Genomic DNA, 18097 nt, shown 5'->3' on the forward strand with positions numbered 1-18097 from the left:
GAAAAGGGGCTATCAATGGAACTATCATTTGGCGAGGACTCCCTAATAATGCTATGCGTAGGAACAGAAACTGGACAAACTTTTCTCGCAAAATCAAATATCCATCGATTCGAGTATTCCTCACTCTCATTTCCTACGTTACGATTCCTCATTTTTCTGGCCGTATTCCAAAGAGTGCTCATAGAGGTTTCTCTTGACAAACCTTCGACAAAATGTCTCCAACAGCTACATTTCTTTGCCCGAAGTATGCTCTTATACTTGGTTTCTAAAGTCAAGAATTTTTCAAAATTCTGAACAGTTTTTCCTCCTCGTTTTAAGAACGTCTCGAAAGCATTTTGTTTCGCATGTTTAGGCCTTCTGTTAGATGGACCAAGAATATAGGTAAATTGTTAAGGTATAATCTCCGCAAAGAGCGAGAGTTCAGTGTAAACAAAAGGGATACAACAGTATCCTCACGTACCTTCGCAGTGCTTAGCATTTTGTGCAGGGCTATGTTCGAATCGTTCGGATTGACTTGCTGCTGGTTTGGAACTATCTATCGCAGACTACGGAGTACTTGGTTGGCACACTCGAAGAATATTAAGTTCCTCCGCCAGGCTCTGTTCATATCGTCGTTTTAGATTTACGCCAAATGATAATGCACAGGATGAAGAGTAGCGTACAAGTTGAAAAAGGGGAAACAAACAAATAAAAGCACGTACGCAGCATCGTGGTTGACGACACGAAGGAGTAGCGCTAACCGTTTTCTACCGGCGATGATTGATGCCCAAGCTATAGACAAGATTTGTTTTGCTCTTGACTGTAATCGTATCTGGTCGTGGTGGTGGCAGTTTGTTTTCAATTTACTACTGAGAAGCGAACGTCTGAACGTTGGAATTATCCTGTGAGAAAATAGTTTAGCTTTAACGAATGCTTAGTTAGTTTGATAAGTGGTGAAACTTTTGATCACAGCATCACAGGATTACTGGAATTTTAATGGAAGTCTTCTGTTTGAAAGGGTGTAGCCGGGTTTGCATATAAAGACTGCCCCCAAACAAAAAAAAAAGAAATACGCTGTTTGAAAGAGTTTAAATTGGGGATGATTTTCCCAAAACTGCCATATAGGTGGAGTTAGGGTGGTTCTTCTGATTTTCATTTTATTTAAATTTTTCAGAAACCTCTTTAGCAAAACAATTGAAAAAATCAGCAATATTTTAGGAATTATGGGAAACCTTTCTGATTTTTTTTCGGAAATTTTCAAAATGTATTTCATGTGAAAAAAAATACTTACTTTACTATGGGGCGCCTTTTCAAAATTAGCCATATGGAAGAATGGGTAGAACTTAATCGTGAATATCTCGACTTGTATTAATGGGAGCAACATAATTCTTTCACTATTTCATCAAAAATATGATCAGGAATTTAGGATAATATTTTGAACAGTGGTTTTCTGAAAATTCTAAAACAACGCGGAAAACTCTTTACTTTTGCCTGGGGCACATATCTTCAACTGAACGTTATAACAGGGGAACCGTGGTCGAAAATCGATTTCTTCTTGTGCGTTGGATGAAAGCAGACGTCGGGGCGAGAAGACGCATTCAAACAGCGGCATCGAAGAGCGCACCTTCTGCGTGGTTAAAATCCTCAAACGCTCAGGTCGTAGTTCTCATCTGCCTTCCGGTCGTCAAGGCGAGAAGACGCATTAAACCAGTTTCGCATCATTTGGCACTGCGAGCGGATGTGTCGGTTTGTACGCAAAGCTAGTTTCAATTCAAGCCAGAACGATTGCACCAGCTGCTGGTGCTTTGCATTGGAAAGAAAGAAAACAAGAAACGAAAAGTGGACAACATTATATAAAATCAGCCGTTCTAATGGCTCTAAATGTTATCTGAAGAACTATTAGGATTACTTCTTTGAAATTGGAAAGTAGAAATCATCAGTTTAGTGAAAATCCAAAATAATTTAATTTGCTTCGTGCACTTTTCGCTGTGCGAAAATCGTTCGAGAAAAATGTTCCGAACTGTGCTAAATATCGTAGAGAATTCCACAATTTGGTCCTTCTAAAAGGCAGAATTGAATCCTGTGCAGCATCTTCATTTTTTTTCAATGAAATATGCAAATCCGAAATGAGATAATCGACGTCAAAAATCGTTGAAAATTTGTAATAGTGAAAAGGGGAAAAGTTTCGCAATTCACACAATCGATCAACTATCAATTCGAATTCGAAAGTGTAAAGAAATCGTGTCAGTTTTATTCGAATTCACGACATCCAGTTATGTCTCTGACATTACACACCCGTACTTTTTAATCGCATTGAGCTTGAGCTTGAGCGACCACCCCTGGTTGCTACTCCGTTACTGATCGGGATTAGCTGAAATTGTACAGGGAGTTTCTAGATGATCCGACCTGGGACTGGTAAATCATCCTTCAATGTACATCTTCTGGTAATCCCAGAAATCATTGATCAGTACCGGCGCCGGCCAGGCCCGAACGTAGATCGTCTAAGGAATGGGAAGGGATGTTAGTCCAACATTTGTTGTTACTAGAGGCCGTATATACTACTGCGCACTCCACAAGTGTCACGGGAGAAGGATATTTGTTAGTAAACATTTAAGTATTGGTTTCGCGCGCGACTCAGTATCTTCCGGTTTCAAGATGCTCGGATGCACCACTAAACTCACTGACTTCCTGAGAGAACGTTTCAACAATATCCTATATTAAAGTCCCGGGAAGTCTTGATTCACAGATCTTATTCGAGGAAACTAAAGAAAAATTTGCAATACTATCGCGTAAAGAATAAAAGCTTCCCTATTTTTTTTAAATGAAATTACGTGATACAAAATAAACGAGTGAATAGGATGTAGACAAAATAGTTGATTCATTGCATTGACATATTCTGAACAGTTGTTATAAAATCATTTTAAATCACCAAATATAGGTAAAAAGATTTCACGCGCGTCTTTATTATTTCCGCTTTATTATTTTAATTATTAAATAAAATTATTAATTGGCTATACTGGTTGATCTGGGCAGCCTGCTACCGAGAAAAATATTAATTTGTTGTTTGAAATATTAATATCAAGTGTTTTTACTATGTATTCAATATACCGATATATGTTATCTCTGTTATTAACTTTGTAATACCAACGGATTTGCGCAATAGTTATCAATTCAATTTATAATCCTGAAAGACAATCCATAACATGGAAGAAGAAAACATTCCAAATACAACTTTTCTCCGAAGCTAGACGGAAATTGAAGAGATAATTTAGTAAAATAGAGTAATCAGAAGTGAAACATTGAAAATATCTGATAACTGAAAGGAAAAATAAACTCCTGCAATTGTCGCCTTAAACGACATGTAAGCAGGAACCCAGTGGATCTATTCTTGGTTCATTTTTTTCCGCCGGATTCCACACGGCATCTAGGCTGGTACTGTCCGGAGAGAGCTAATAGGTACTATCAATCTCCTAGTGGACCCCAGCCCCTCGTACTTTTTAATCGCATTGAAGCAATAAAACAATGCGATTTTCCGAAACTGTTTAATAAATGGGTCCTCTTCAGGAAATAGCAAAAAAACTGAAAATATTAAGTTTAAAAGGAACATTTTGTTTGTACAGAAAATCGACTACGCGAATTAATATGTTCCTTTTGGGTCTTCAGGACTTGTTGCATGCGCTTCGACTTGATTTCTATCTGGTTTATAGTATTTCTTAGGACTGCTAATAGTCTCCAGACTATCCCGCAATATGTTAGAAATAGTTAGAAACGAATTATAACCATCCGCTGGCACACATGTTCACTAATGCATTCCCTACATCATTGCTTGGTAAATCGAGTCAGGCGTGCGAGCATGTGTAAATAACATAAGGACTAAAAGTCTTTTATCATTATTAATCTCGTCAATACTCAAGCCCTGAGCTCAAGTTGTAGATGGAAACGCATGCACTATGGTTTGAAACGGGAAATTAGCGTGACAAAAATATTTTCACTATTAAGTATTAGTTTTTTGTAGTTGGTGTCTTCACAAAAGTTGTTTGTTATCAAATGGCGCTCCTTTTGATATGAAATATTACTAGGGTGGCCCTTATTTAGATTGAAATCTGAAATCTAACTTTCTTAATTGAGCTCAAAAATGATTTTATTGTACAATAAAGTTGTAGGAAATTTTATTTTGAGCAACTTTGCTGAAAAAACCACCTCTCTAGCTTTTTATTTGACCGAGTTACATCAATTGTCCCATGTAAGAGTAGGGTGGCTCCCGAAAAATCGATTTTTTTGTTCTAATTTTTTTTGTGAAACGTTCTATGGAAAAGTTGTCTTCAGAAGAGTTGTTGGAATAAATATTGCGCATAATTTTGCTGAATAAAGCTTTTTCATATGAGCTATACTAGTCAACCTTCAAATATCAAAATTCATTAGATGCCAGATCGATAAAATGTACCCTATGCGGCTACTGAAAGTTCATAATATAAGTACACATTTAAGAGAAAATTGGGAGGGTGTTTTTCTTTTAACTCATTTAAATTACTCTTAAAAATACCTTGAAAAAACTCAAAAACATTGCATAACTCTTAAACGCCTTAACGTATCAACATACTTCCTTCAGCAAAATAATAGTATCAAGTTAGCCCTACAAGTTTTCCATACATTGTTCATTCGAGAAATGAGACACACAAAAACTACAGCCGAAAATAGATTTTTTGCTGAACAATTTTAATTAATTTATTACCAAAATAACTTATTCAGTTGAGCTTAAGCAACAGATACACTGAGTAATATGGTTATTCCGAAGTAGAGGCCATGATAAATATATCAACAGAAATTTTCATTGTCTTGACAACCAAAGCTCAAACAAGCTGGTGCAAGTTAGTGAAACGCAAATATTTTTATCCAAATCGTACCGAGAAACCTTTTTTCTCATCCACTTGTGTACCGAATAGCCTGTGACAACCGGAAAACGACGCACAATGAGTTTTGGTTAGAATAAATACAATCTACTCATTTTAACAAACTAATGATTTACTTGGGTTTCAGGAAGTGCTTTGTCTTACAAAAAGCTAACGGATTTAATGATTGCTGGTAGAAGTAATAAGGACATTTTACAGTATATCATTCAAGAATTGCGTATGAAAACCCCCACCTGGCGTGTTAGCAAACTGAACAAGACCGTGAAGGGAAGGGATACAAATATAAAAACTGCGTTTAGAGAACATTTGGGCCTACGTATCGGTGAGCCATTGCCATCAGGAGCTAATTCCAACGACGGAAACACGGCCCGGAAATTTTTCAAGAAGTGGAAAGAAACAGCAGATATAACAGGCCTATGATGAAACACTGTTGGAAGGATTTCACGTTGTTCTCAGTGTAATCAATAGCCGATAAAATAAACGTCGACGAATTCCAAAGTTACACTGAGAAAATACGAGCGTTGTATGTATCGTTGTATGGCTGGTATCCACTATCACCAACTGCTCATAAATTGTTGATACATGGAGCCACGATAATTAGACACGCAATTTTACCTATTGGTATGCTTAGTGAAGAAGCTCAAGAGACTCGAAATAAAAGTATCCGGAACTTCAGAGAGCATTATGCTAAAAATTTCAGCAGAATCGCGAACATTGAAGATGTTTCTAAAAGGCTGCTGTTATCTTCAGACCCTATCTTGGCATTGTCGAACAAACAAAATAAGAGAAGTTCAGAAGACTTACCCGAACAAGCAAAATGTTTAGTTTTCGATAATAATTAGAATAATTCATTGCTTAATTTATTCAATACATACCAAACCGTAATCAACTGTTGTCTTATGTTTTATTTTGAATGTTAACGATACGATCATTACGATAACGGAATCAAAATCAGTTGAATCAGTTATTTTGGTAATAAATTAATTAAAATTGTTCAGCAAAAAATCTATTTTCGGCTGTAGTTTTTGTGTGTCTCATTTCTCGAATGGACAATGTATGGAACACTTGTAGGGCTAACTTGATACTATTATTTTGCTGAAGGAAGTATGTTGATACGTTAAGGCGTTTAAGAGTTATGCAATGTTTTTGAGTTTTTTCAAGGTATTTTTAAAACTAATTTAAATGAGTTAAAAGAAAAACACCCTCCCAATTTTCTCTTAAATGTTTACTTTTATTATGAACTTTCAGTAGCCGCATAGGATACATTTTTATCGATCTGGCATCTAATGAATTTTGATATTTGAAGGTTGACTAGTTTTTTATGAAAAAACAATCATAACTTTTTACTGGTAGCTCATATGAAAAAGCTTCGCTCAGCAAAATTATGCGCAATATTTATTTCAACAACTCTTCTGAAGACAACTTTTTCATAGAACGTTTCACAAAAAAGTTAGAAAAAAAATCGACTTTTCGGGAGCCACCCTACTCTTACCCGGGACAATTGATGTAACTCGGTCAAATGAAAAGCTAGAGAGGTGCTTTTTTCAGCAAAGTTGCTTAAAATAAAATTTCCTACAACTTTATCGTACAATAAAATCATTTTTGAGCTCAATTAAGAAAGTTAGATTTCATATTTCAATCTAAATAAGGACCACCCTAGTAATATTTTATATCAAAAGGAGCGCCATTTGATAACAAACAACTTTTGTGAGGACACCAACTACAAAAAACTAATATTTAATAGTGAAAATATTTTTGTCACGCTAATTTCCCGTTTCAAACCATAGTGGCATGGTATTCAGTTCTAAGGGCATGTGATATATGGTTTTAGAACTAAACACCATGCGTCTCCTTGGGATGATGACAATTTGATGGAGACGCATGGTTTTCCGAATGATTTATTTGTTTAAAGTTTGATATAATACCCGTCCACATTTTTTAAAAATCTGAAAAAAATACAGCGTAATGTACTCATAAAATGATTTATTTTTGATGTAAAATCTAGAGTGGTACCAAAATTGTAAGTGCGATTAAAAAAAATCGACATTTTTTCACATGAAATGCATTTTGAAAAATTCTGAAAAAAATCAGAAAGGTTTCTCATAATTACTATTAAGTGTACAACTTTGCTTCCACCGTTTTTTTTTCCAAATTTTAAAGCTTTATTGCGAAAAAGTGCTTACAGATGTATTATTCAAAGTATTGTCCGTCGCTAGCGACAACTTTCTCCCATCTTTCCAGAATTTTTCGGATCCCGGCTCGAAAAAACGAGTCCTTTTTTGACACTATCCATGAAGCAATCCATTTTTCCAACTCTTCGAAGGATTGAAAATGTTGATCTGCCAGGCCGTGTGCCATCGAACGGAATAGGTGAAAGTCAGAAGGGGCGACATCAGGGGAATACGGCGAGTGGGGCAAGACTTCCCAATTCAGCGTTTCCAGGTACTTTTTGACCACTTTTGCGACGTGAGGCCGAGCATTGTCGTGTTGGAGGATGACTTTGCCATGTCGCTCTTGATACTGTGGCCACTTTTCTTTTAGCACGCGATTAAGGCGCATCAGTTGCGTTCGGTAGCGATCTCCTGTGATGGTTTCACCCGGTTTTAAGAGCTCGTAGTAAATTGTTATTCATCTTTGAAGGTTTTTTCTCTTCCACCATCATGTTTGGCTTCGACATCGAAATCACCATTTTTAAAAAGTTGAAACCACTTCCGACACGTTTTTTTTACTCAGAGCAGCATCACCGTAAGTTTCTGAAAGCATTCGATGTGCTACAGTTGCATTTTTTTTCGAATTGTAACAGAAAAGTAAAACTTCCCGCAAATGGCGAGAAGTGGGCACATAAACAGACATTTTCGAGCGTGAATAATACGAAAACAAGAACAACTGTCACTGAAACGGCGATGACAATTCGTTAGGCACTGTACACACTCACTTTAAAGGCTTTGCTAAAGAGGTTTTTGAAAAATTTAAATAAAATGAAAATCAGAAGAATCACCCTAACTCCACCAATATGGCAGTTTAAGGGTAAAATTTTGGTTTTTATATGAAGACCCTTTACGGAAAATTTGAGGAAGTGATTACATAAAAGAGCTCGAGCATCCGTAGTTAATTGCGAAAATCATTCCACTTCAACAAAAGGGTCTTATCGGTCCTATCTCCATTGTGATCATTTTCAGAATAATTGGTCTAGCCTTGTCTTTGTCAAAAACATCCCTATATCACGGAAGAGGATTGTAGCGGATGCTGAGGTAAAATAATTTGTTCAGTCATCCTATTCGGGATATTCTGACTTCGTTTAACGTGGTGCTACCCATATTTCCCGACCATCCATGCGAGTTAATGGTTTGATTTGTGTTCTCTGATATAGGTCTAATGTTTTCGTATGAGTTATCAGTGGTAATCAGTGATTTCACATACGCTTTCTTATAGTTGCTCTGAATGTTAATCATACTTGCTCCTCCATCAAATCACCCGTAACTGACACACAAAAGGTTTCCGTACAATGAATTTGGTACCATAAAGCTCTCGTACAGTGGCGTGGAGACACATGTTTTTTTGTTGTTGCAATAAACGTTTCTTAATATGGTCATGAGGGTTTTGGCATTAGAAATGCCACTATACGAGTTCGGATGTCATTGAAAAAATCAAAAGTGGCAGCGTTAGATTCCTCAAGTAACATTTTTTTTATTACGCTAGACTAGTTTGCAACAAGAAATTTGAGTGATTGATGCTAACATCTAACCACTTCCGTGACTCGAAAAGTTCAGTATCCACTAGTGACTAGCAACATATTAGAAATCGGTTTTAAAAATTGTGGTTATGGGGAACGCGTATAGCGTGATGGGTAAGTTGATGCCTTTCACGCAGTTCACCTGGGTTTCCAACTCCGCACATAGGATCTGCAAGTTTTGACGTAGAACTATGTCTTTATTCACTATGCTCATCTGGGTGCATTTTACAAATTTCACAACACGAAAGGGTAACGAACTCCAGACCTAATTTCTTAATAACTTTTGACGTAAATGGGGCGCATTTTCAAAATTTTCTTTCTGGGAGAGTGATGAGCTTTTGATCATAAATATTTCTAGTTTCATCAAGCGTATCAACATAATTTTTGCTACATGTCATCGGAAATAAGATCGGCAAATTACGATTTCAATTTTCAGTTGTATTTTCAGTTGTATGACATAATCACAAATAATAAAAAAAAAATTAATTTCATTTCTGCGTTACCTCATCTACACTTGATAACACATGATATATTTAATTCATTCTAGCCTGCGCAGTTGACTGAGCAGGAAGTAAAGCTACTAGATGGTTGGTTCAGGTCATGGCTCGATTCCAGAATCCATTTAAAGATGTCTTGAAGCTTTACATGCGTTACTTTGTCATAAGTTCGTATCGTTATGAAGCGTTACATGCGCTATATTTGTGTAAGTTGTATTACAAAGTTATAGATGTAACGTAGCGTTACTTTTGTACAAGTTATGTGTTACGAAGCGTAAAATGCGTTACTTTTTTATAAGTTATAAAAGTTACGAAGTGTAACATGCGTTCCTTTTTTGTATGTTAAAGATGTTACGAAGCGTTCCTTTTTTGTAAGGTATAGAAGTTACGAAGTGTTACATGCATTACGTAACGTTAACGTATGAAAACGTTATAGGTGTTATGTAGCGTTATATGTGTTACTTTTTGTATGTTACAGGTGTTAGGAAGCGTTGCACGCATTACTTTTTTATAAGTTATAGGTGTTACATAGCGTTACTTTTTTGTACATTATAGGTGTTACGCAGCGTAACATGTGTTACTTCTTTGTGTTATAGATGTTACGTAGAGTTACTTTTTGTACATTAGAGCTGTTATGAAGTGTTTCATGCATTACCTTTTTGTTTGTTATAGGTATTATGAAGCGTTAAGTGGGCTTCTTTTTTGTATGTTATAAATGTTACGATGCGTTACATGCGCATTTTTTTTGTATGTAATTTGTCAGTTATTGAATATAATTACAGATTTGGATTTCAGTTCAAGATACAGAATCAAGCGTTCAGTTCCAGATTTCAGTTTCAAATGGAGAAGAAATACAAACCTACTTCCTGGAATACAAACGTAATAATCCGTAACCAAATAGTCTTTTCCAGGACTCCAAAGCCACTAACGGTCCTTTTGATGACCCCAAATGTAACATAAAGAACATATTTAGAAAACTGTTTTAAACTGTCGCCCTTATTCCTAGAATACAAACGCAATCTTTTGCAACCAAATGAACCTTTTCAGTACTACAAAATCTTTAACGGTCAAACAGTTTCAAATCATTTAATATATACACTTCTCGGACGCTGCTCTACATCATTATACGCGGTTATGTCTCTGGGCTTACCTACTCCAAATTTTTCTGTCCCGAAGAGTGCTGAAATAACGTATCTTTCCAAAAATTATTCAAGACTTACTCACCATCGAATTTAGAATGCTTTTTTAACAACGATAAAAAGCCGCATAGTATTTGAAATTACGAACTTGATGCGATGTAAAAATTTTACTACGATTTTAAAACTATCTTAGGCAATTTTCGAATTCCATTTCGAAAAAATGTCAGGTCTTTTAAGGTGATCCTAGTTAAATGCCCAGCCAGCGAGAAATGAAACGATGACCTGCCAGATCATGCTGCATTCGTCGGAACAACTAGTAATCAGAAGGAGCAATGTCAGGAGAATACGGCGGATGCGACACTATGTCCCACAGAGCGAGGCCTGTCTTCAAGCTGAAATCTCCATTACTTAAATATCGAATATGCATTATCACCATGAACATCGATTTGATCCGCTTCAACTGCACTTTTCTTCCATTTGAAACAGGAAACTAAAACTTCCCGCAAATACTTCTTAGTTAACAAAAAAATTGTTCATAATTAACACAGTGAAAATCAAGGTTTTTTTCATCTCGAAGCAATATGAACTGAATACTCATGATAGATGTTCTACCTCTTGAAACTATCGACATCAGCAGTTACTGTTCAATAGTCATAACAGCCAGAGCCATCTTTTGAAAACGGACCGAACTGATTTGTACTCACAATGCAATGAGAATTATACTACGTATATACGTAGAAGAAAAATGACTTTTCAGCCACTTATCATATTTGTCGAGAAGTTGTTTTAAAAAAAGTAATGTTCTTGTTTTGTTTACGTTTCATATACTTCTTACGACTCTATAACGTGTTCGCAACATTCAAGCTAACAACAAGTTTTCTACGTTTCATTTTACAGGGTCTGGCACTCGAAGTGTAACCAACTTCAGACCGCTCGCGCAGCTGACGCACGGGCATCAGCTCTCTAGAAATTTGCTAAATGACAGTTCGGAGTTGTATTGTTTACAAGCGCAAGAAAGCATTTTGCCAAAAGTGAACGTGAAAAAAAAAATCAGTGATGGATTAAAAACGTAATAGTGTGATTGCTTTATATTTAGATGGAAAATCACAACCAGCGATTGTTCGTGAGCTCAAACACCTTAAAGTGAATAAAGTTTTTGTTTATCGCACCATAACTCGTTACAATAATACTGGTAGCATCGCAAAACGTCATGGAGGTTATTGTCCGCGAGTGGGCCAAAATACCTGCAAGTCACATTCGGGCAGCTTGCGATTCGTTTTTTGACCGTCTCAAGGCCATAGTCAAGGCAAAAGGTGGTCATATCGAGCAAAAGTGAATTGATTCTGAATTTTGTATTATTTTTACACATTTTGTACTTTGAATTAAGTAAAAGTAATTTTCCAAACTGAATTTATGGCCTTTTTAATTGGTTACACTTCGAGTGCCGGACCCTGTAGTTATCATTACGTTTCGAAAACCAACCGATACTGCTATATCAATTCACAGTAACAAATTACACATACGCTTACGTGTTTATAATGTTATTGTTTCGCATTTTTAATAAGGAGTTTATCTAAAATAAGCTATCCACATATATTTGTGTTGTACGCATGTATTTGTGATGGTGTTTTATGCTCAGATCACAGCATGCTGTGCGTTTGGCTGTCAGCATTCGTTTGTTTACTTGTTTGTGCGGTTAAAATTCAGTCGAAAGGTACTGGTATGGCAAGCAACATGTTCCTGTGGTTTGATGTCAACCATTTTTTACACTACCGGAACTCTAAATGCAGAAATCTATCGATCTGAATGTCTCCAGAAGAGATTGCTGCCTTTATATAAGAAGCATAGTACACCTTCACTGTTTCGGTCGCATTTAGCCTCGGCTCACTATACCAAAACCACTCTCAATTGACTTGCGGAAAAGGGTATAAATTTCGTTGAGAAAAATATCAATCAAACATATTTCCCTTAGCTTCAACCCATCGAACGTTACTAGGCAATCGTGAAGAGGGTCTTCAAGAAGACGGGTAAGGCAGTTGGGAACATGCAGGATTTCAAAAAATTTGAACTCAAGCATCCAAAAAATGCGATGCCACACTTGCCGGAACATGATGAAGAGCGTTCGATAAAAAGTTCGAAAATTCGTGTAAAATTCAATCCGGTTTCCATTATGCTCAAGTTTAACCTCGTACAATAAAGGATCAAATTTTTAGTTTGAATAAAATATCGTTTTTTATCGTAATTTGAAAGAAAAATGTGTGGATAGCTTATTTTCGATACACTCCTTATCCTCTAAACCAGGAATTATTTCGATCTATGGATTAACAAACACGCTTTTATGGGACAGACAGACGTCACTTAGCTGGATGACGCTGAGTGAATTCAGCTTGGCGTTTTTTACTGATTTTTTTTTGTAATGACGGTGTGGTTAGTGCTTTCAAATGTTTATTTTATGCTGAATCTAGTGATTAGTAAGTGCTTTTGATTACGTGTAAATAAAATTATTATTGCGTCTTGAATATAAGTTGTTTGTGCGGCTTCTTTTCACTTCATTACACATAACTTCGGAAAACCGCGTAACTTCGGGAATCCGCGAAAAAAAACGATTGGAATCGCTTTTGACAGTTCAATTGGAATCATAACAATGTCTCCGTTGATCTCTGGTCGAAGGATCACTAAGAGCAGCCCGAAAGCTGACCCAGAGTCGCCCAAACAACTTTTGAGATTGTTTTAGCAACCTGGAGTCGCTCTAGATCGAACTCCAATCGCGTAGTTTTGCTCTGAAAATTTTCTCGGGTCGTACCTCGCATCCATGCGAGTTTGTTTATTTTTTTCATTTTTAGTAGTTGTTGTTCTGGGCGCATACCACCAATTGTGCAGAATTTTCCTTTTAGTCTTTTTAGTCGAATAGTAATTATTTACATGTGAACAAAGCAAATGGCGCTTACATGTTAAAAAAATTCACACTACTTAATCACGCCTTCATTAGTTATAACTATTTGTTCTCGAATTGTTTTGTTTTGATGTAAAATTTTACTTTTTCTAAATGTTTTTGTTTGTTCACTGAAACTTAACAGCTTTCAAAACAAAACGAAATTTTCTTCACACAGAGCCTCAAAAAAGTGTACTTATAATTAACCATACAGCCCTTATTCCTTTCCGTTATCTCATTTGGTCACCAGAATCACGATTGTCAGTCACGTTGTTCATAGATTCTATTCCAATTTCTTTCAAGATTAGTCACTGAGTCACGTACTCAGGATGAAGTCTGGTATATCAAACACTACACATGATAATAAATTCTGCAAGCACAGCAAACTGTAATTATATTTACTGCTGAACGGAGCAGACTGTTTTAGCAATAAATATTACGGATATTTGCGTACGGTACTGATTGGAATGGAAACAGCATTTTATATTTTCGAAGAACAAGGGGCTTCTGTATTTAATTCGGATTTATGGTAATCAGTATACTTATTAAAATAAACAAAATGATATATTGTTCATCGAAATGATTGAGACCATTCAAGCTAGAGCCCTCGTGCTCATTTAGAGAACTAAACTTTTAAATGGCTACAAACTAAATTCGGAAACCGAATTCTAGGTTAAAGAACGGGCCCGAACCCGACACTGTACACTGCTGAAGAAGGCTACTCCACGATTGATCACCAAATGAAAATATGTAATCTACTTAGTAATTCAAAAATCAAATTGTCAGCACAATGCAATGCCGGCGTGCCCGAGTGGAAAGCTGGAAAAAATATAAAACAGAACGATACGCTATTTGGTCGGGCTGTTGTTTGATTTGAATAAATTTGTCACTAAATAACCGTTCGCTGGAGTGTAGTGTCATTTTCAGACCGAACAGTCCACGACGGGCGGGTCTGCACGCGAGAGGGAAAGCGGTGAACACAACCGAGAATAAATAATTGCACACTGTCAACGAGCGCAGAATTCCACCGCGCATAAAAATCGCTAATGCCACTCACGTTTTGAAATTCTTCTCTCACACCAAATATCACCACCCAACATTGGTCGGTAACGAAAACAAAATTAAAAAAGTGATTCGGCCACAGTATCGTGGTGTGTCCGTTCACCACCTGCTGTACGGTTCCCCGTCGAACTATTGCAATTAGAGGACATTTTCCGCAGCCGGGACATCGCCATACTTTAATTTGATTTTTTTTTTGGGAATTTGATTGATTTTCCGAGAAGGTATGCGCTGTGCGCTGCTAAACGATTGCAAAGAAGTGACAAACAAATTATTGTGAGAGAGATGAAAAAATATTCAGGTGGATTGCTCCGGTCATTAAAAGCAAACAGAATCCGAAAATAATTAAAATTAGATTGATTAATTTCCTTGAGAGTGTGAAAAAATGTTTTTTTGAGGGATTTTCGGTTTTTTGATTTGTCCGAAAAGTGAATTTTCTCGAATCGATGAGCCAATCTTTGACGTTTGGGAACAGATAATACTTCTAGGGAGCCAAACCAGATGAATAAAGGTGGATAGGGATGTTACTGGAAAATCCTTGACTGCAGCTATGCTATGCTTGGAATGTGGTAACAAAATATTTTTCCACTAATAGTACTTTTGTTATACCGTTTAATTCTACTATGTTACGTCATTACACTCTCACAAAGTCACTATTTCCACAAAAGTGTATCAAACATTTACATTCTTCTGCAGTGTATCGGTTTTAAAAGTTTAACTTAAACTGAAGTCGATTTGCAGCCTTCAATCGCTCCAATAATGCGAAGTAATATTCACTGCGTTTAGCTGAAGTTCACTTCTATGGACAAATTTGCAATAAAAACTTATGATTTGGCAAGGGATATGCATCTGCGGAGCAAAGAACAAATTGTTCGTGACAAATAAGACTATAGACTCGAAGCTGTACAAAAAAGAATGCCTCAAAAACCGCGTACTATTATTCATGAAAGCCCATAAATGTAATGTTTTGGCTGGTTGCCACTACAGCCGGGAAGTTATCCAGTGGTATCTCGATAATAACGTAGATTTCATCGATAAAAACATAAATCCACCCAGCGGCCTACAGTTCCGGCCCATCGAGATTTTTTTTTTATTCAATAATGTAATATAATTTAAGGCACACTGCCAAGGGTATTTTCTAATCTTGAGATTGAACAATAATGAAGCGGAAGCTTAAGAAAATTGGAAGTCGATTCGGGACGCGACTCAGATACCCAAAATGTGGAACACATGTAGCGCGGAAATTGACTCCGGAGGTGTGCAGCGTTTGATGGGAGGAATCAAGAAGAAAGTGCGAATTTTCATTAGGAACAAACAAAAATGATTTATATTGATATTTCCATTCTTAAAGTACAGTGAATTACTTTTGTTTTTATGTATTATCTTTATGTGTACGTCACTTCGTTACCGAGATACAGATGATTTTAATATTCCTATTTTTAAACGGACATAGCTTTAGTTAGTGCTTGCTGTACTAGCGAACAAAACGTGTCGTGAGTTCACAGCAATCAATCACTGAAAATATTCCGTATTTCTACGTGTCGGTTTTGCACGATACGCTTTGTGCGATTATTCGTTCAATTCATGTGCTTAGAATTCTGCGCGCCTTATTTTGGTACTGAATTTTACCTCAATGCTCGTTCATACCATTTTCATTTTAGAAAACATTAACTTTGAGTTATTTTTGGATATCTCATACTTAGGCCCGTACCCAGGATTTCGTTTCGGGCCCTCAGATAAACAAAACAATGTTACTGAAGATTATGTACCTAATTCTCGGTGTGCTTACCGTCGTTTTTAACAGAGACTTTAAACTTTACCACTGAAAATTTGTTACTGTGCCCGAGAGAAGGTTATTGTATTACTTTTCTTTACGTTTACTGTCGTTTCTGTAACACATGTCTAAGACCTTCTAAATATTTATATAGCACAACAATCCACAAGATTAGTCATGATGTCATATATTCTGAGGTGATGACAATTCACTGCACAGCCGATTCGTGAAGAACGGAAAACATCATCTAAATTTTTTTCAGTTCGGTTTTACATCTCCTCCAAGTCAGTCGATAAAACAAAACCGCTTACGTTGGAAACAGAAGAAACCAAGTACAGTATTGTGTAGTGAACAATAGACCTCGAAAATGAGTGAACCAAACGAACAAAAGCTACCGCCGACACGAAAGAATACAATTGTTGTTGACTTTAGGCAGTGCAAAATTCGACCTTCGATACGAGAACTTGAAGGTTTGCTTAAGGAGCAAATGCAGCTGGACATTAAACGTGTGCATTTACTTCAATGCAATAAGACGAATAATGTTGTTTACATCCAGTTTTATAAAGAGTTGGATGCAATTCAATTCGCAAAAGACAATAACAATGTGCACTATGTGGAGCACGAGGACATTAAGTTCAACATTCCAGTATATATGGAAGATAGTGCTATAGAAGCTCGTGTGCATGATCTTCCCTCAAGCGTCACCGATTCGTATATTCGCAAAACTATGTCCCAATACGGAGAGATTCTCTCTATCGAAAAAGAAAAGTGGAAGAACTTTTTCCCCGGTATTCTAAATGGCGTACGTTTATTACGCATACACTTGAAGAAGGCTATACGTTCTTATGTGATTTTCGGTAAAGATACAAGAATTCCGTGCAAATCACTTGTTACATATGACAATCAGATGGCCACATGTCAATATTGCCAAAAAACTGTTCATTACGGTAAGCCATGTGATAAACTGGACAAGGAGACAACTACACCAAAGGACAGCAGTGCTTCCGTCACACCAACCCAAAGCAATCCCAGTACACCTGTAACAGTCACCAACAACAGTGAAGCATCCACTTCAACGAAACCATCCAACGTATCCCCTATAGAACAAAGTGCATTAACTGCAGTGAACAACTTACCATCCAACCAACCAGCAACAGCAAAGAATGTACAACAAGGCTCATCTCCAGCAACTAGCAATGAAACCAACAACAATACCATCGATGTGGCAATGGATGACGAGACGAGCCACGAACGAAGTGCCCCTCAATTCTCGCAGGAGGTAAATGGAAGCTCCTCTCCCCCTAGAAAAAGGGTGACAACGAGATCCAATTCAAAAAAAAATTATTTAAAAAATCGATTCAAACGGCCACGTAAAGCTTGTACGCAAATAGGCCTGAATTAAAAAAAAATATCTTAAAAAAAAATAAAAAAAAATCATCTATATTTATAGGTCATATTAGTAGATGGTCATAAAAAATTCGTTGAGCTATACTGGTTTCGGATTCAGGTTCTGAAAGTTGTGGTCTGAAATTCCAAAACGAAACTCACATAAATTTCTCAGAGATAAATTAACGTTTGAGCATAGATAATATTACGAGGAAGCCAAATCAGGCAAAGGAGGGTGGTGCTCAAGTAATTGAAACCTAAACCGTTGATTTTAATCGTGGATGCGATACTCATGCGCTATATGTAAGGCCATTTCACAGCGATTTCGGTCTTCGATTGCTTCATTAATGAGCGCTAATACTGTTTTTTTTTCTGATTTTAGGTAGTCTTCCTAAAGCATACCGACATTGTGGTCATTTCATCCAATTGAGACGCCTCTTCGAGACACTCATGCCGCTTCGAAACAGTCGTGCTGACTTCAGTCTATTATCGGGTAATCATTTTGTTCTCTAGCGTATAATAATAGATTCAGCCAAACATGTGCTCGAAATGTGCTTGCGTTCGTCTTTTTAGCACTAAATAAGTATGCGCGGGATTCAGCGGCAGGATATCTTTTTCATCTGCAGAATCTTGCTTAAGAAAGGCATGCTAGCGCTCTTTCTCTTTCCGGTCGTCCAGAACAATGTTA

General features: G+C 36.8%; 1 protein-coding gene across 2 annotated transcripts in view; it reads left to right on the forward strand.

The window, feature by feature from the left end:
- Positions 1-18097, forward strand: part of LOC131428254 (uncharacterized) — a 148958-nt gene that overhangs the window by 49839 nt on the left and 81022 nt on the right. The window contains exon 2 of one of the 2 annotated variants that reach the window (XM_058592045.1): positions 17792-17902. The exons of the other annotated variant lie outside the window; for it this stretch is intronic. The gene's annotated coding sequence lies outside the window, so the exon portion shown is untranslated. The remainder of the gene's footprint in view (positions 1-17791; positions 17903-18097) is intronic. 2 annotated transcript variants of the gene reach the window in all.

The sequence above is a fragment of the Malaya genurostris genome, chromosome 2 (genome assembly GCF_030247185.1).
Source record: "Malaya genurostris strain Urasoe2022 chromosome 2, Malgen_1.1, whole genome shotgun sequence".
Taxonomy (NCBI): Eukaryota; Metazoa; Arthropoda; class Insecta; order Diptera; family Culicidae; genus Malaya; species Malaya genurostris.